Genomic DNA, 20,741 nt, shown 5'->3' with positions numbered 1-20,741 from the left:
ACAACTGCAATGAAGAATCTGAATTGGCTTTCTTAAATTTTAAATGCTTTTGGAGCTTTTTATTGATAAATAACTATTTTCAATTTTTGAAAATGTAGTTAATTCTCTGTATAAATGCACATTTTAGTGAATTAATAGGAGCATCCAGTTGCCATGAAGCTTATGTAGAATCGCCTTACTTTCTAAACCTGCTTATCCTCTGCTATTGGCTTCTTTAGTATTCTGTGCTGATTCTTTGCTAAAAGCTGCAGGAACCACTAAGGAGAATGTTTGACTTAATTTTCTAATTTTATTAGATAATTAAGTGGTTTGGAGATGTATCTTTGGGACATATATCTCTGGTATTATGAATGTTGCCAGGTTTTGGCTAATCAAAACCGATCAGGTGGTTGTGTTGCATCAAAAGACAGTTTGTTAGCTGTTAGTTCATGCTTGAAAGCAGTCTAATACTTTTAAGATTCCAGCATGTATCTAAGGTTTAAATAAACTTAGAAGATTATTAAAGGTCAGTTAATATCACAGTCAGCCTTAGAAGAGGACCAAACAAGAAAAAAAAAGCAATACCAAAATCCAAAAACCCCACCAAAAACCAGAAAGAAAACCAGAAACAACCAGTGTGCATTAGACTTTACTTGCCTCAAAAGTATGTACAACTGAGATTTACATTTTAAAATAAGGTCATGCTTAGCCATACATTACCATGAAATTTAACATCAAGCTTGCCCATATATATAGGTTTATTTCCATATAAAACTATCCAGGCTTTGAAAGTATGAAAAAAAAATCCCGTTGACCACAAAGAGATGAAAGTATCTAGGAGTAAGGACACAGAACATGTAAATCTGATATTTGGAATACAAATACTATTCACTGTCTTGGCATAAATCAATCAGTGTAAGGTTACCTTCCTGAGGGAAGAAGGGAGGAGGGAAGAAAAAAGTTTGATAGGTTAAAATTTGCTGATTTTAAAAGCAAGAGTAAAACAGCATTGAGGATGATGGGAAATTATGTTAAGCAATCTTATGGCAGGCAGAACATTGTGTTAATTCTCACTCTTATTTAAAACTGTTAAGAAATCTGCAGAAAGTATATATTCAGTTGTCACTGAAGAGACTTGGTGTTGCAGTCCCATAGAGTTCTTTTCCTACAGCCTTACTTAATACAATTTTTATTCATGTTTGAAGTTAATTTGAACAACAGAAGCTATGGGTTTGTCCTTTGCCCTCCTGATTTTTCCTTTTATATAGAGACAGATTGAAGGATTGCTAGAAAATAATGCAGGAACTGCTTATTTATCTTCTAGTCAGTTCTCTGGTTTGGACTAGCTCTATGCCCTTAGGTCACATCCTTTTTTCTAGAAGCTATGGTCTTGTGGAGTTCTTTATTTATTAATAGAAATTATTAGAAAACAAATACATTTTCAGTTAAGAGGCATGTTCTTTTCTTCCTTTTAGAAATATTTATGTGAAGAGAACTTTGTTGTAAATATATTTATAACCTGTATTACAGAAAGGGTTAATATTTACATAACACCAAAAGTCAATTTGGGGATGAATAGCATTAAAATTTTTCTTTTTAAAAATTGATATTTTGTATAGAGGATAATTGGCTTTGTTTATGCTGCAGTTTATTTCTTCTGAAAGATTAACGCTTTGAAAACACCAGCTAGTCTTAATGTGGTGTTACGGACACTATATACACACTTAACCTTGACATTTTTGCTAAAGTTTTGCACTTCGTGATGTTGAAGGATGCTAAGGTGTTATTAGACATAATATCTTAGCAATAAAGACATGATAAATACAATTACTTAAGGTACAGAAACCCCCTTCCTTCTAAGATCAAGAACCTTACACTAATACTCTGACTTGAATTTCAGTAGAGGATCATGTAGGGTACATGCCAAAATTTGTGAATAGTAAAACCTCAGTTTTGTCATCAGCCTTGAACACCCCATTGTCCTAGTTTTGCTGGGAAATTATTCTAAGGAGAGGCTGCAGTCCGAACTGTTTAAACTATGACACCCATTATTTTCAGTAACAGTGACTGTAAATAATTTGGATTGTTCAGAAGTGTAGCCATGTATGTTTAAATGTGGCTATACTCAAGACTGCATTTACTGTAGAAATACCCGAGTTAGATTTGCCCAGGTAGTCAGAAGCAATCCAGCTCTGACAGCCTGGAGCATAGAGTGGCTTCATTTAAGCAGTTTTCTGACACATTGAATCAAGATGTCCCTTTTAGTATTGTATCTATCTTGCACTGTCCCTTTGGGACACTGGTGAGTTTTGCATTGGATAATTTACTTATTTAAAGCAACCTTAAGTAAATAGAATGGAATAGCAATGGAAGAACCATCATTATTTCTTTCAGTAGAGCATTGAATTTCATAGAAATATGTGGTGCCAAATATATAGACCTCCACACTTTTAATATGGCTTCTCAGAGAAGGGAGTTTCTTAAATTCTTTCAATCTTGTGTTTTTATTGTCATTCTAATATTGGAATTTCTCTAAAATGATCAGTTAAAGTGCAATCATTAATAAGATGTTTTACCTGTACATAAAGCCTGTATACATAGACACATATATATAGCATAAATATATTAGATATATGGCATATATATAGTTTATATACACCATGCTAAATAAATATTTATTATAGTTTTTAGCCATTTAGTTCTTCTGAAATAAAAATAGATCTGACTTGAAATAAAAATAGATGATGTACGTCCATTCTCTGGTGTGAAGACTGTTTGAATGGCCTGAATTAAAAGTAAAATCCTCACTAATAACTAGTATCTGCATGAATTCTGGCTCTTAATTATATGAGGAAAGCTAAATTTATACTCTCAACTTATTTTAAATTTAAAATTTTCTGCTTGAGCCAGTTCTAAAGACAACTACTGGTATGAAGCTCAGTCTTCTTGAGACAAAAAGTTTACTTCATTTTGAATTCAGGACGAACACTCATGTCTCTCTGCCTATGTTCTCACCATTGACTCTTGTTCTGTATCATCACTGGACTATTTTATTTTCACTCTCATTAGTTTCTCCCCTTGAGACATATGCCTGGAATTACCTGTGGGCAGACAAGACTCTTGAACAGTCAATTCCACAGCAATTGCTTATAGGGTGATGTGAATAAATTCTGAACAATACCTATGGGCTCTGGCTGAGGCAGAAAAACTAACAAAGCCAACACAGTTGGTGGAAAAATACAAAAATGTTGTATTGCCATCAGGACTGTTTCCATTGTCTCACCTTTAAAACTGGGCTAAATTGTGATCTTTTATGAATGAACTATGTAAATGCTAATGGCCATATCTTCAACAAATGTAATTGTAAAGGAATTCACTGTATCTGAGTTATATCACTGCTTTGGGGAGATGCTTGGTCATGTGGGACTTTGGCAGACCTTTATGATTTCTCCAAATCACATCTTTGAAAACCTCTGAAGAAATTCTTTATATATCCCTGTTGGGCCCTAAGTGAGCAAGATGTTTATGTAGATATTTAATCAGACACATCTTTAGAATGCCAGTAGCCTCACTGGCATTACTAATTTCCATGCAAATTAGGTATCTGTTTGAATAATTAAAAGGAGGATTGATTGAAAAATGGTTTAAAAATATAGTCCATAAATAAAACTATTTTAAAATAAACATTTTTAGAGATGAGGGTTACTGAATCTCCTCCATCCATATTATTGTTTACCATTGACAATTATTTTTTTAGAGTAATGTTTGCAATGCACAATATTTTTTTAAACCATTTCATTGTATATATTTTCACATGGGAAAGATAAACTGTGTTCCTTAAGAAGATAGCTTTTGTAATTCTCATATTGAACCAGCCCTTGTTATACTTTTCAGTTGTCCTTCACTGAAATTAATTTTTCATATATTTTCATATTATATACTGACACAATAACCTAACCTTTCCAACAGCCTGGAATAACTGTCCTGCATCTTTAGAGCTATGTTTAATCTCAGTACATGCAAGTAAGATTAAAACAACCACTTGGAAAGGTCTAATTGTATAATTCATAATTTCCCATGGCTAACTTTTTACATATTATTAGGAATAAAAACTAATTGGCATTTTAAAAGTGCATTTTTAATCTTATTTTGTAGTCAAGGCAGCTTGTAGCATCTCAGTTTTGTTAATAACTTCAGATTTCTGATGAGTTAATGGCTGTTTCATCACTCTGTAAAGCAGGCTACTTATTTAAGGTTTCTTTGAAACCTAGCACAGTTTCTTCTTTTGACCTTGGTGTACTTTATATAAAACTTTTGTCTTTTTTAGTCTATTATTTGTATTTTTATGAGCTCAATTATAGGATATAATACCATATAATATAAATATAATCCTTAAAATTAAATTAAACTATCTTTCTTTCTTCACAATGAGAAGTATAACTAACTTCAACATAATCCTAGGTGTAATTTAAAATGCTTTAAAAGCTGATCTTATGGGTAAAGAACTATGTATCCTACATAGTTTTTTATTTTTTTTACTGCTTCAATTACTTAAATACACTTCTTCCCTGAAAAGAATCCTGCCCTACTTGGAATTTAAATGCTTATGCTTCTGCAAGAAATAATCTGATTAACTCTAAAATATATTGACTGTAATAATATTGAAAGATATATATATATTTTTTTTAATTAACATTCTTGAGAAGGAACTACTACTCTTTATTTTGAAAGTGACCACTTTTTGCAGAAGTACAGAAGTACAGAATTACGTTTGTTGGAAAAGACCTTCAAGATTGAGTCCAACCATTAGCCAAACACTGAAAAATCCTTCATTAAATCATAACTCTAAGTACTATGTCTATGTGACTTTTAAATACCTTCAGGAATGGTGACTCCACCACCACCCTGGGCAACCTGTTCCAAAACCTTCTAACCCTTTTGGTGAAGAAATTATTTCTTACAGCCAATCTAAACCTGCACTGGAACAATTTGAGGCCATTCCCTCTTGTCCCATCATTTGCAACTTCATTGTACAGAAGTCTTTACAACATCCTTTCAGGTAGTTGCAGAGAGCAATAAGGGCTCCCCTCAGCCTCCTTTTCTGTAGGATAAACAACCCCAGCTCCCTCAGCCACTCCTCCTAAGACATATGCTCCAAACCCTTCAACAGTTTCACTGCCCTTCTTTGAACACGCTCTAATAGCTCAATGTCCTTTCTGTAGTGAGGGCCCCAAAACTGAACAGTGTTTGAGGTGCAGCCTCACCAGAGTCAAGTACAGGGGAAGAGTCAATTGCATAGTCCTGCTGGCTACACTATTTATGATACAAGCCACCATGCTGTTGGCCTTCTTGGCCACCTGAGTGCACTGCTGGCTCACATTCAGCTGGCTAACAGTTAACCCACCCAGGTCCCTCTCAGCTAGGCAGCTCTCCAGCCAGTCCTCCCCATGCTTGCAGTGCTACTGGGGCATGCTGTGGCTGAAATGCTGTACCCAACATTTAGGCTTTTTGAAACTCATGCAGTTGGCCCATTGATCCAGCATGTCTAGATCCCTCTGTAGAACCTCCCTGCCTTCAGGGAGATCAACAATTGCCCTACCACTCTCCATCATTCTCGAAAGATCATTGCAAACAGGAGAGGTGCCTGAGGACTGGAGGAAGGCAAATATCACTCCAGTCTTCAAAAAAGGACAAGAAGGAGGATCCAGGAAGTTACAGACCATTCAGCTTCACCTCCATTCCTGGAAAAATGATGGAGTGGCTCATTTTGGAGGTCATCTCTAAGGACATGGAAGAGAGGAATGTCATCAGGAGTAGTCAGCATGGATTCACCAAGGGGAAATCATGCTTGACTAATCTGATAGCGTTCTATGATGTCGTGACTGAATAGATAGATGCAGGGAGACCAGTGGATATATTCTACCTTGACCTTAGCAAGGCTTTTGATACAGTCTCCCATAATATCCTTGTGAGCAAGCTCAGAATATGTGGGATAAAAGAATGGACAGTGAGATGGATTCAGAACTGGCTACACAACAGAGCCCAAAGAGTGGTGGTCAATGGTGCAGTATCCGGCTGGAGACCTGCAACTAATGGAGTCCCTCAGGGATCAGTGATGGCTCCAGTCCTATTCAACATGTTTATCAATGACCTTGATGACAGGTCAGAGGGTCTTCTCAGCAAGTTTGCTGATAACACAAAGCTGAGAGGACTGGCTGATTCACCTGAAGGCTGTGCAGCCATTCAGCAAGATTTGGACAGGCTGGAGAGCTGGACAAAGAGGAACGTAACGAGGTTCAACAAGGGCAAGTGCAGAGTCCTGCACCTGGGAAGGAACAACAAAATGTACCAATACAGGCAGGAGGTGATCTGCTAGAGAGCAGCTCTATGGAGAACGACCTTTGAGTCCTGGTAGACAACAAGGTCTCCATGGGACAACAATGTGCCCTTGTGGCCAAGAAGACCAATGGTATCTTGGGGTGCATTGAGAGGAGTGTCTCCAGCAGATTGAGGGATGTTTTCCTCCCCCTCTACTCGTCCCTGGTGAGACCTCACTTGGGGTATTGTGTCCAATTCTGGGCTCCCCAGTTCAAGAGGGACAGGGACTTACTTGAGAGAGTCCCAATGGAGGACTACGAGGATGATTAAGAGACTGGAATACCTGCCTTACTAGGAAAGACTAAGAGACCTGAGGCTTTTCAGTCTAGAGAGGAGAAGACTGAGAGGGGATCTAATTAATGTCTATAAATACATGAGGGCTGGGCATCAAGAAGGCAGGGACAACCTCTTTTCACTTGCGCCCTGTGACAGGACGAGGGGCAATGGATTCAAATTCGAACACAGGAAGTTCCACCTCAACATAAAGAAGAACTTCTTTACTATGACAGATACAGATCACTGGAACAGGCTCCCCAGAGAGGTTGTGGAGTCTCCTTCTCTGGAGACTTTCAAGACCTGTCTGGATTCCTTTCTTAGTGATCTGCCCTAGTTTTTTTTTGGTCCTGCTCTGGCAAGGGGGTTGTACTCTTCAGATGTCCCTTCCAACCCCTAAATTCTGTGATTCTGTAACACTTCCATCTAGGCATGAGTAGTCAATTCTCTAGGAGAATGCTGTGGGAAACGATGTTAAGTGCTTTACTAAATTCAAGATCCACATCCACAGTCTTTCCCCCATCCAATAATGGGTCACCATGTCATAAAAGATCAGGTCTGTCAAACAGGACCTGCCTTTCATAGAGCCGTGCTGACTGGACATGATCACCTGGTTATCCTGCATGTGTTGTATAATAGTACTCCTGATGATCTGCTCCATCATCTTACCCAGGACCAAAGTAAAACTGACTGTAATTTCCTGAAACATCCTTCCATCCCTTTTTATATATGGGTGTCATATTGTCTAACTTAGTATTACTGAAATATCAAACTGCTTCTGTGTACTGTTGACGAAGTGTGAGTGTATAAGTTTTATTGCATTGGATTTGTCTGGAATAGAGTTAATTTCTTCATAGCATCTTGTATGGGGCTATGTTTTTGTTTTTGTGATGAAAACAGTGTTGATAACACAGTGATATTTTCATTTATGGCTGAGCAGTGCTCAGCCAGTCAAAGCCTTTTCTGCTTCTTACATCACCCCATCAGTGAGTAGGCTGGGGATACACAAGAAGTTGGGAGGGTCTGGGACAGCTGACCCCAACTGACCAAAGGGATATTCCATGCCATATGACTCCATGCTCAGAAATTAAAGCTGGGGGAAGGAAAAAGGAGTGAGAGGCATTCAGAGTTATTCAGAGTGTTTGTCTTCCCAGTTTTCAGTTTGTGGGACTCTAATCTCCCTGAACACTATGAGATAGTCCAGATTTTTCAGAACTGTTGTGTCTCATGTTGGTGTAATGTTATTTTAATTCTGGCAGCTTTGGGGGAAGAAGAAAATGTATTACAGTTTAAAGCATGGAGGCCTTTAAAGGCAATAAAACTGGTTTTGTATCTTCAGAGTACTTAAGGTTTCTAAATGTGCCATGGCTTTGCTCCCACAACAAAAGAAAAGATAGGAAAATACTTTTCCCAAATTTAACATGCAAAAAAAAAAATCAGAAATTTAAACCAAAGTTTCTGTTCTCATTTTCAACAGAAATAAATATTTTATTGAGAGCTTTATTTCCTTCCAACAATTTATTTTAAATAATAGAAAAGAGAAATAAATGGTGAATAGATTGACCAGCTTGATTTTTTTCCTCATTATTAATCTTTGATTGGTGTAATTTTTGCATTGGTTTGTTAACTGTAGAAAGGAAAAGCCCTTCAATTTATCCTCCTCAGAGGATTCCCTCCAAAGTCAAAGCAGTTGAAAGACTTTTGCCACAGAGATAGCAGGGCTGAATGATGAAGACAGGTAGTATTGAAAGAATTGCACATTTCTAGAGTTCTCAAAGATCTGCATCTAGTTCATAGCAAATTCAAGAGGGCAAACTCAGCTGAAAAGTTCCAAGAGTCTTTAATTGCATAAATTAAAATTTTAGGCTTTGTTGCTTTTCTTTTTCTTCCTCTTTCTACATCTTTTCCTGCTCTTGAATATCTAGCATAAATGCACTTTATATTAGTTTCCCAGCTCTTCAGATTTTCAAATCACACATCTATATCAAAACCAAGTACTCAGTTAGGTAGTTTCACAAGTGAAACCATGAGGACTACTTTAAGATAATAGGAATATGTGAGATACCAAAAAAACCAACCAACAAAAAGAAAGGAATTTTTGGTGTAACTTATCTACTCCAGTAATTTGGTGTTTAAGCAATTATCTTACCTGTACTTTGTGGATGAGGATATTGAAGTGTCTTGGTAGAGAAAAAACAGAAAAACTCTCATCTAGTAAAAAAAAAAAAATCCACAAAATTAAAAAATGCAAATTATTAAAATTATTATTATTAAAAAATTAAAATTAAAATTTAAAAAACTCAACCAAACAAAAAAGAAACAACACCAAAACAAACAACCCAACTACATCCAAGAACTTTCATTACCTGATATGACAATTTTTTCTACTGGTTTCACCCAGCTGTCGTCAAGTTGCAACATTGTTTAGCTGTCTTACCACAGAATTCATTCCCACAGGGAAAGAATGAAAATCCATAATAGTTTAATTCGTTCCTTCATAAATCGGAAATACTGTTCCTCTTTTTATTTGTTTTGTATAGCAAGTTACTTCTTTGCCATGGGTGAGCAAATCACTAATTAAACATAGGACCAGATCATCTCCCAGGGACTGTCCTTGCTCATGAAATCACTGGACCAGTGAAGTCTCTGTATATTAGTATTATGTACTGCTACTGTATTATCTCTAGCTACTGTAATAAACATATTGGGAGGGTGTTTTACCCCTCTGTTGTATTATCCATATATTCAATCCACCACTTGGTATTTGAAAAGATTAGGGGGAAATGTATGTAATTACTTGACTGATGAGTATGTGTATTGAAGCATGTAAATGAAAGTGCCTGACTTACACCTGGAGAGAATTAATCAACTGAAAGCAATGTCAAGTTGGATATTACATGTTTACAAAGTACATACTCAGAATGAAGTGAATGTTTTATTAGGAGGTTATGATTCAAATGTTTAGTTTGATCCCTTATTAGTGTTGCTCACATCAAATAAAATTATTTTCCTTTCACTTAATATCTTCTCCCTGAAACCCATCTATTATTAGGCCATAATTCTTGCTTCTGATAATATTCTAATGAATGTTCATTCATTTTAGCCCTTGTGTTGGTGACTTTGCATGCTGCTTAGGCTAATGTGGGTTAATAGTCCAATACATTTAATGGTGATTCACTGAATTCTACATCTACAGCTAATGCTGCATAGTAAAAAACTTTTGAGTTAAGTAAATATTGACCATATATGCTATTTTATTTTTTTAATCTTTCTGACATAGAAATAAAACTTACACTAAGAACTTGAATGTATCAGAAGTCAAGAGTAGGCCAATCTGATCTAAAAGAGGAGAGGAAATGGTGAGGGGATGGAAGATGTCTGGGGCAGAGCCAGGAGACTTAGGGAATGATTCAACAGTTGTTCAGAGATGCAAGGGATATAGAAGTGGAGGAAACAACTGTACAGAGGAGGAGAAAGAGCAGTCTGGCTCAACAACAGCAATGGTATAAGGATTCAGAGAAAGAGAGGAGGTTTAATGTTTGTGAGCTAGGTGAAAGGAGGAAGGTAAGGAAGAGCAGGGGAAGAAAGATGGTTATGTATGAAAATTGGAATATTTGTAAATCAGAAAATCCATTGAGGAAGTGCACTGGATGTTAAATAACAATAGCTCTTTGCAAGGTTTTGATTTGTTTCAAACCATGTTTATATTCTTTTACCTTTGCTGCTACTTATTTGACACTTATGACCTTGTCTACCCACAGATACTATACCCATTCAATCCTGTTATTACAGTCTTTATTCAGCCTCATCAACTTCACCAAATGGAGTTTAGAGAACAGGAGAGGGTAGAAATATGAAAGTAGATTTAATAGGGATAGATAGTGATTCACAGTTGTTCATAGATGCCATTAAGATAACAAACAGTGTATTCTCAATGAATAAATAGGGCTTTATAAAAGCCTTCTAGCTTGCTCTTGTGATAGCTTTTAAGGAATCAAAGACTAAAGCATACAGTTTCTTCAGTCAAGGTTGTATTGTGCAGTCTTGGGGATATTAATTTGCTAAGGGAGTCATTGAACAAATGTCAGTCTTCTTTTATATTCAGTGAATATATCTTTCTTGGGTCATGAATTGAGAATAGATTATGATTTTTATGAACTTGTTTTATTATACTGTTAACTGGTTGTTTTTTGGGTGACCCTGCTGACTTCAACAAAGATCAGACATGATAGGATTTTGTGGGCATAACTGAGGAAAGATGGTATAACAAGTAAAACACAATTGCTATTAGTAAAATTAATTAACATTTTTTGTTCCTTTTGATACCTGAGATTTATTTCAGTTGCATTTCAGCAGTGTAGTAACTCTGTCCTGGTTTAAGCCAGGATGAAGCCAATTTTCCTTGTACTGATTTTTTTTTTTTTTTTTTTTTTCCTTCAGTAAGCTCTCTCTTAACTAGCAGCAAGTTTTCTAGCTAGTGGACTGATAATGCTGGAATGTTTATGTTACTGCTGAGACACCAAAGTCGCTTCACCCTGCTACATCAGATGCTACAAGGCAGCAGAAGAGTTGTATCTGCAATCCTTTTGTAGGGAAGAATGGACTAGATGGACAGCAAAATTGGCCAAAGTATTCTATTCCGTATATGTACATAAGCTCCGAGGAAGGTCAGAGATCACAGAAAACAACTTCCTTCCTGCTTCTTCTTCCCTTCTCTTCTGTCCATGGCTGGTATCCATAGAGGATTCCGTCCATCCATCACCACTGATCCCTAGGCTTGCGTATTCCTGACCCTCATAACTCTCCCCTCAGGTCGTGTCTGCTCCGCAGCTGTCTCCAGCAGCTCTCTGGAACATTTTAGGACAGTTCATAGCTAAGGAGAGTGCTGTGAGAGTTGCTGAGGGTGAGGGGAGATGATGGGGTTTTGCACATTCCTGAACACATTTATATATAATTGTACATATTTTCTTTTATCATTATTATGATAATAATTAATCAATATTATTAATTAAAACTGTCTGGTTTAGTTTTCAATCTGGAAATTCTCTCTCTCCTTATTATCTCTCTCCTTTCCTACCTGGGTGGGAGGGGAAGGGAATCGAGAGCATTGTTGTCACTGGTCTAATTGCCAATCTTGAGTGAAACTGTGACATTGTTCTACTTTTGTAGTCCTTGTGTCCTTGATACTAGGTAAGCGCCATCACAGTTTAAATGGGTCTTGATACTGACTGTAGAGGGAAGTTCAGAAATGTAAAGGTTATGTGGGATTCTGTAATCTATATTAAAAATCTCCACTTTGTACTAACCTCGCTTCTATGCTTAGGTATTTTACCACTGGGGAAATTGGTAAAATTCCTTAGTATAAGGTATAGCCAAGTCATGTACATAAACACTTCATGTGGATGATCTGACTTCTTTTCCACTCCATTCCCTCTCAACATCTTTGTGTCATGACTCTACTACCTCTCTCTTAACAATATCACCTTCCTATTGACTATGTAATCTTCTCCAGTCTTCTCAGTGATGATAAAACAATATGCAGATTTGGAGGCTAATAATCTTAGCCCTCAAATTATTACAATAGGCTTACTTATATTCAGTGAATATATCTTTCTTGGGTCATGAATTGAGAATAGATTATGATTTTTATGAACTTGTTTTATTATACTGTTAACTGGTTGTTTTTTGGGTGACCCTGCTGACTTCAACAAAGATCAGACATGATAGGATTTTGTGGGCATAACTGAGGAAAGATGGTATAACAAGTAAAACACAATTGCTATTAGTAAAATTAATTAACATTTTTTGTTCCTTTTGATACCTGAGATTTATTTCAGTTGCATTTCAGCAGTGTAGTAACTCTGTCCTGGTTTAAGCCAGGATGAAGCCAATTTTCCTTGTACTGATTTTTTTTTTTTTTTTTTTTTTTCCTTCAGTAAGCTCTCTCTTAACTAGCAGCAAGTTTTCTAGCTAGTGGACTGATAATGCTGGAATGTTTATGTTACTGCTGAGACACCAAAGTCGCTTCACCCTGCTACATCAGATGCTACAAGGCAGCAGAAGAGTTGTATCTGCAATCCTTTTGTAGGGAAGAATGGACTAGATGGACAGCAAAATTGGCCAAAGTATTCTATTCCGTATATGTACATAAGCTCCGAGGAAGGTCAGAGATCACAGAAAACAACTTCCTTCCTGCTTCTTCTTCCCTTCTCTTCTGTCCATGGCTGGTATCCATAGAGGATTCCGTCCATCCATCACCACTGATCCCTAGGCTTGCGTATTCCTGACCCTCATAACTCTCCCCTCAGGTCGTGTCTGCTCCGCAGCTGTCTCCAGCAGCTCTCTGGAACATTTTAGGACAGTTCATAGCTAAGGAGAGTGCTGTGAGAGTTGCTGAGGGTGAGGGGAGATGATGGGGTTTTGCACATTCCTGAACACATGTATATATAATTGTACATATTTTCTTTTATCATTATTATGATAATAATTAATCAATATTATTAATTAAAACTGTCTGGTTTAGTTTTCAATCTGGAAATTCTCTCTCTCCTTATTATCTCTCTCCTTTCCTACCTGGGTGGGAGGGGAAGGGAATCGAGAGCATTGTTGTCACTGGTCTAATTGCCAATCTTGAGTGAAACTGTGACATTGTTCTACTTTTGTAGTCCTTGTGTCCTTGATACTAGGTAAGCGCCATCACAGTTTAAATGGGTCTTGATACTGACTGTAGAGGGAAGTTCAGAAATGTAAAGGTTATGTGGGATTCTGTAATCTATATTAAAAATCTCCACTTTGTACTAACCTCGCTTCTATGCTTAGGTATTTTACCACTGGGGAAATTGGTAAAATTCCTTAGTATAAGGTATAGCCAAGTCATGTACATAAACACTTCATGTGGATGATCTGACTTCTTTTCCACTCCATTCCCTCTCAACATCTTTGTGTCATGACTCTACTACCTCTCTCTTAACAATATCACCTTCCTATTGACTATGTAATCTTCTCCAGTCTTCTCAGTGATGATAAAACAATATGCAGATTTGGAGGCTAATAATCTTAGCCCTCAAATTATTACAATAGGCTTACTGTGGGATTAAAGAAAATGCTACCATTTCAACGGGATCTGTGATTGTGTGTGCAGATGCCTAGTTAAATATGTTTGTGTAATAAATCACCCCTTATGAATTCCTGCATTTAACCTGTTTTTTTCCCGTATTTTTTTCTCATCTTCTGGAATCAGACATCAGAGAGATTATTTTGTAGAGTCTGAGACATTATTACTCATAGCTGATACAGCACTTTAAAATGTCTTTTATTGCAAAATAAACACTTGAAGTATGCCGCTGGATATGAGGAATGGTCTGTCTGACAATGGTTTGTAGTAAAATGCAATCAATTGTACATATTAGTTTTTAGTATAGAAACAATTTATCTATCTCTTTGTCAAAATGAATTTTGACGTATCTTTCTGATCAGCAGGACTAGCAATACTGAGGTCAGAGAAGATTGAAATAATTTGGAAAGTGTCTGGTTTTGGTGTTTGTTTGTTGTACATTTCTCTTCAAATTTATATTCTTAATACCTCATATAATCTTAATTAAAAGGAAATGAAACTTGCTGGAAATTTAATTCAACTGAATCATTTTAGAGAAGCCAAATGAGAATAATTCTAATTGTTTTGTATATGATATATTTGAATCTTTCTAAAGTCTATTTAAATCATTTTGCAAACCCATATTTTAAAAGCCATGCATTGTAATTTGAAAGCAAAAAGTCAGAATAAAGTGGCTATGATCTCTTATAAAACATTTTTACCTCTTCAATAGTATTTTCACTGGTAATTTGTAACTAATCTAGCTGGAAAAGAGTGACCTTGCTTGTTGTTTTGTTCATCAATAATGAAGGATATTTCTTTTGCTCTGTTAACTATTCATAAGAAATCTTTGAATGTATGCAAGAATGTTTTCTAGTCTGCACTATGTGGGAAAATAAATGGCATAGTGGAGGAACTAATCCTTGTAATGCAGAGAAGCCAGCAGCAGCAGAAGGATTTTATATTTTGAATCATCTTGCATTGCCTGACTGAATCTACATTTATCTTTTGTTGACTTTCATAACATAAAATGGAAATCCGTGTATAGTCTCATGGACGCATCAGCAATTAAGAGACATGTACAAAACACTGATACTAAAACTATTATATTTATTTTTTTAAATAAATATTTAATCAAAGGAAAGTAAGATCTATAAAGCAAAATATCAGAATATTGGTAGATGACTGTGTCTAAATTATCCTGGCAATCAATTAAAAATCAGTAAAAATACACATTGAAAAGATTGTAGTCTGTTCTTGATGGAAAATTGTGAATATTTAAAATAATTCATTGTCACTTTGAAAAATGGATTCTCCTTCTAGGCTAGATAGTGTTGAGTAAAAATATGAGTTATGTTACGCTTTCTCAGAAACTAACATGTCTGATCTACTTTAACAATATTTATAAGTCGGGACTGTAGCTGGTACTTGATATGTTAGATTGCAAACAGTGTCAGAAAGTAGAGGGCTCTTTCCATTAACCAACTAAATTTCTGGACTTCATGCTCCCTCAGATGGAATTTAATTTGTAATAGAGTGTGTGATTATTAAATACACATTTGTATGCTATATAACTGTCATATGCAGTAAGTAATATTTTACAAAGTAAACTGTACAGCTGTACTGTACCATTGTAAGTCTGATTAATGTGCAAAGGCATTATGAATTTTTGTGAGGGGGTGAACTGATTCTGTCAAGGGTGAAGTGGTATAAAATATGCAGAAATACACTGGTTTTAAAAATCTTCATCCTTCTACCTCTTGCTCTCTGACTTTTTACATTTATTTTTATTTATTATAGGCTTATTATTGGTGTGGTTTTACACAATTAGGAATAATCAAATGCTAAAGCCAATGCTGCAGGCAATTATGAAACATGTTCTGCAGTGCCTCAAATTTAGAATACCAGCTCCTCCAGGGAATATCAAATTGCAATTAGGCATTTAGCAACTTAGAAACACTGACTCAGTATTACATAAGAAGAATGGGATGGTCTAAAAAGCCTGGTTACTAAGTGGGAAACAGCTGAGATATGACAACTCACAAAAGGACAAATCCCCACCTCTCTCTAGATGAGACATGCCTACATGCTGTAAAATGGGTATTTCTGCCCAACATCTCTGTCTTTCTTTTACAGCCCAGATTTTTCTAAACTCAATAGTGATTTAGTACACCTAAACGTACTTTTTGAAAGGACTGATGAGGTTTCTCTCTGTTTAAGCTGTTCCTATTAGCAACTCAATATATTTATAGTCAGGACACTGAATCAGAGAAGCACACAAACTAGTTAATGCTCTCAATATTGGTACTGTTGCTGTTGCTTTTGTGGTGTTCGTTTGTTTGTTTTCATTTGTTTTTGTTGGTGGTAGTGGTGTTTTTTGGTTTTGTTTGTTTGTGGGTTGTTTTTTTTATTTCCCCCTAATATCTCTCTTAACACTTTCTAAATCTTAAAAAATTCCAGTTTAAAGTTCAGATTGAATTTGAGCAATAAATATTTATGTAACTGAAAGTCTTTTCTAAAGCAGATACTTTTGAAATGACTCACATATCTATGAGAGAGATGGTTTCTTCTGCTCTTGTCTCCTGCATGCTGCATTGAGAGATAGAGAACACAGAAGAAATTCTGCAGGATACAATACCTGTGTCTGAAAGCCTCACTGTGATTATGACAGGATTACTGGGCCAGGATATCTTCTCAGTCTCTAGGTCTACATGCATATCTTCTTTCACTACCACAACACCGTCACAAAACCCAGGATATTGCTGTTTATCATCTACTCCCTCATAGGCTTGTTTATGTAGAAAGGAAATACATTCTAGCATGTTTTTTTCTGGTGGAAGACTTGCAAAATATTCCAGTACTTCTTTCTGAATAACCAAAATTGCAAGGTTCACTGCAGGTAGTCTCAAAGGAGACCACGTGGTTTCACAAGCCAAGAATTTAGTGCTAATGTCAATATGATGGTCATTCTCTCTCTCTGTGCAGTCAAAACACTTCTCTAGAAACTACTACAGCTATCAAATTAGTCACTCTGCCTTTGGATAAAAGTTGTGAAAACTCTTTCTCCGTCTCCTTGTCTCCTCCTGTTCATTTATCAGGTTCTGACTACAAGAATAATTTTGATTCAGGTTTAAATTACATTTGTCTTTCTCAAGGAAGAATGAAGAAGGTTTTTTGCTTTCTAATCTAAATTTCTGATGTTGTCACAGTGTAAATACTGCTTGTCTGCCATCAGATTTGTCAGACAAATCTTTGCTCTGAACCAGAAATTATGAGTGCTACACTGTGCTAACATGACCAGCTGCATTAACGACAATGGAGGTAAACTGGAGAACATGTAACCTGAGCATAAAACATGTTTTCCAGTTCATCATGATATAATTGAAATTAATGGGACAGACCTTCAAATTATTTAAAGAATTTATAATAGTTCTAGGTAGGAGGTAATTGCTTGGACTATGGTTTCCTGTTGAGCCACTTTAATTTTTTCTGTGGTGAATAATAACCCAAAACAAGAATACAAAAATTCCCTCCTCAGGGCTCCTGATTTCTCATTCAGTTTAGTAGTTTGTTACTTCTAAGTTACAGAACAGGTTTGGGTTTGGGTTTTGGTTTTGTTTTGTTTTGTTTTGTTTTCACTCAGAACTTTGTAATGGTAAAAGAGTTATGAACCTAATTGTTGCCTTCAAGGACAGATATTAATTTTGAGAACCTGGACACAAGCCTTCAAATAAGGCAAAGTAAATTAATAACTTATTGTTTTTACCTTTGTTTTCACCATCACTCTTTTTTCTTTTTTTCTTTTTTTTTTCCTCCTGGTCTGAGATCTATCTACAAAAAAAATCAAAATAATCTTGCCACAATATTGGCTAGAATATTACTAACATGGAAATAGGAAATCTTCATAGGGCAGTTTTAATATAACACTAGGAACACTTTATGCTGTTGAAATTCAGTTAAAAGTCTGAATTCACTTTTTTCATAAATACTTACTACACCTTTTTTTTTTTTTTTTAATTGAGATTTTATAAGCATATTCAGAGTTTGCAGCAAATTTTTCATTGCTGAAATAAATGTATCACTGTCCTAGCTTGAGCCAGGATTTAGCCAATTTTCCTTTTACTGTTTTTTTTTTTTCCTTCAGTGAGCTCTCTTTTAACTAACCACAAGTTTTCCAGCTACTGGACTGATAACACTGGAATGTTTATTATGTTACTGCTGAGACACGAAGGTCAGTTTGTTCTACCCAATGAATCTGCAGCCTCAGATGCTACTGAGAGCAGAAGCGTTAATGTTTGTAGCCCACAGGAAGGAGTGGACTAGATGGACAGCAAAATTGGCCAGAGATATTCCATTCCATATATCTACATAAGCTCAGAGGAAGGTCAGAGATCACAGAAGACAACTTCCTTCCTGCTTCTTCTTCCATTCTCTTCCATGGCCAGTGTCCAGAGAGGTTTCTGTCTATCCATCACTGTTGATTCATAGGCTCATGCATTCATGACCCTCATAACTCTCCCCTCAGCTTCTGTCTGGTCTGCCACTCTGTCTGGCAGTGCTTTGGGACATTTCAGAACTGCTCACAGCTCAGGAGATGCTGTGGGAGTTGCTGGTGTTGAGGGGAGGTGATAGGGTTTTGCACATTCCTGAACATGCTTGTATATAATTGTACATATTTTCTTCTGTCATTAATTTTTAATTAAAGCTGCCTAGTTTATTTTTCAATCCAGAAAGTCTCTCTCCTTTAATCTATCTCCTTTCCCTACCTGGATGGGATGGGGAGGGGATCGAGAGCATTGTTTTCAATGGTTTAATTGCCAGTCCTGAGTCAAACCATGACGATTTCCTGTGTCTAAGAAGTAACTTTTTCTGGTTCTACTCACAAATACAAGCTCTCAGAATAATATAAAGGAACTGTAGCAAGATGATTAATTAAAAAAAAAGGAAATAAAATGTGGTTACATAATAGATATACTTTCTCCTACAGACAGCTTCATAAACTCAACTTTCAATATTGTATGGAAGTGCATTATAATCTTACAGACAGTACAAGTAAGTAGTTTATATTAACATTGTCTAGTGCTTTCTAATAGGCTATTTTACTGATGTGATCCCCATATTTGGAGAAAATTTTATCCCCTCTCCATTAAATTAAGAGACCAGAAGCTTGTCACAATATTTTAGTAGGAAAGAAAAATGTCAAAATAAAACAAATATTTTCTTTTTAATGCAGTCATATATTTCTTATGAAACAATGATTCTGAGGAAGTTTCTTTTCTCTCACCTTTTCTCAGGAGCTAGTACTTGTTTTGGGAGTACTCTCATTATTTTTTTTTTTACAGAAAATAGTATTTTCTGACTCCTAATCCAACTGTTTGTCCATATCTATACTGAGCCTCAAGGGCTAATCAAACCATTTGGCTCTCATTAACACCATTATTGCTATTGTGTGGTTTTTATGCCCCACCACATCAATACAGAAGTAGGTTGATTATAATGTTGCTTTTTGAGAACCTGTGCAATCAGTATGGGAGCCACTAAATGAAGCAGTTGCCTAGCAAACAATGAAGCAAAACCAATGCAAACCTGTTAAATGTTTTCATGTTACCAATCTCTACATTTATCTGAAAGCACATTGTTGCAAAAACATTTCAGTCAGTTCTAGTTTTTTTGGTTTTTTTTAGCGTCAGATACTTAATGTTGCTGCCAGATGTCTTAAAATGACCATCACACAAGGGCATCTTATAGTATTATACTTTAAAATATCATTACATCTTTCCTTCTTTATATCTAACCTTAAGCCTCTTGTATTCAAAATGATTTTTTTTTTAAATTAAGGGAAAGAAGACTTTAAGAAGTAAAAATTAATTTCAAAGAGGTTTCCTCGAATTTTGGTTTTAAAACTGAAGTACTTTGTAGAGAAGGTGGGAGGTAAAGATATGTTTGTAGAGGAACACACAGCTTTTTTCTCCTTTGTAGCTGTATGGTTTCTTTCAAATCCCTTTGGAGAAGAGTTTCTTCACATACTTTATAAAAGGAGAGTTTCTAATCTTTGAGAAAACTTCCTATTGAGTGCATGCTTTTTTGCCTTAACAGTTCCCTAAATAAAAGTCTTGTTTACATAATTCTAAGTTGTCAGTTAGCAACACTTACTATATTATGAGGATAAAGGAAACACAACAGTAGGGATCTGGGTCTGCCTTTATAATATATTATATACTGTAGAAGGAATACCGAAGTCCAAGCATTGTACTAGAAGTTATATTTATTGGAATTTTTTTGTTAATAAATTATTATCCATGGTGTTTTTACTAACTGACACTTATGGAAGGAAGTAAAAGGTAATGTAGAGGTTCCACTAATAAGCCTGAGCACATAATTTAATCAAATTAGCTATGAAAAAGGTTAACATATCAGCTATATAGCTCTCAAAACATCCTGTATAGCAAAGACATGTTTATTAAAACTGAAGATTACTGTGATATTTTTCTTTTGTGTCAGCGATGAGTTATATTTTTATTTCCTCTTGAAAGAAATGGTGAGGTGAAAGTTAATATATTTTCCCCCTGAAAACATTCAGGAATCTGCTTTATTGCTTATTTTACTCTTTTCCAGAAAATCTCTACTGTTACTGCAGCAAGCATCATGGCTTGAACTGAGAGAGGATAAATTATGGAAATCAGCTCAAAATGAGAGCTTAAGTTCAAAGACCATACATCAGCATTTCTGACCACAGATCAGACAGATTTTAGTCTTTTTGAACACAAATCTAGCAAAATAGTTACATGTGGCAGATGAAGCCAAAAGAAGCCCATATGTTGAAGTGCTTTGCTGGATCAGGACCAGAGAGGTTGGCCAACCTTTGCTTGCTGCATTGACTTCATGCTAAGTGTCCATATGTTTATAGGGAACTATTCTTCCTGGGATTCCTTAAATCTGTTTAACATGGCAAGCCATAGAGAAAGAAATTGCTTTGGCCAGTTCTGCAGTATCTTTGAGGTGTAGTATGGTTAATAGA

The sequence above is a fragment of the Chaetura pelagica genome, unplaced genomic scaffold (assembly GCF_000747805.2).
Source record: "Chaetura pelagica isolate M959 unplaced genomic scaffold, ChaPel_1.0 scaffold23, whole genome shotgun sequence".
Classification (NCBI taxonomy): Eukaryota; Metazoa; Chordata; class Aves; order Apodiformes; family Apodidae; genus Chaetura; species Chaetura pelagica.
This window is presented reverse-complemented; position numbering follows the sequence as displayed.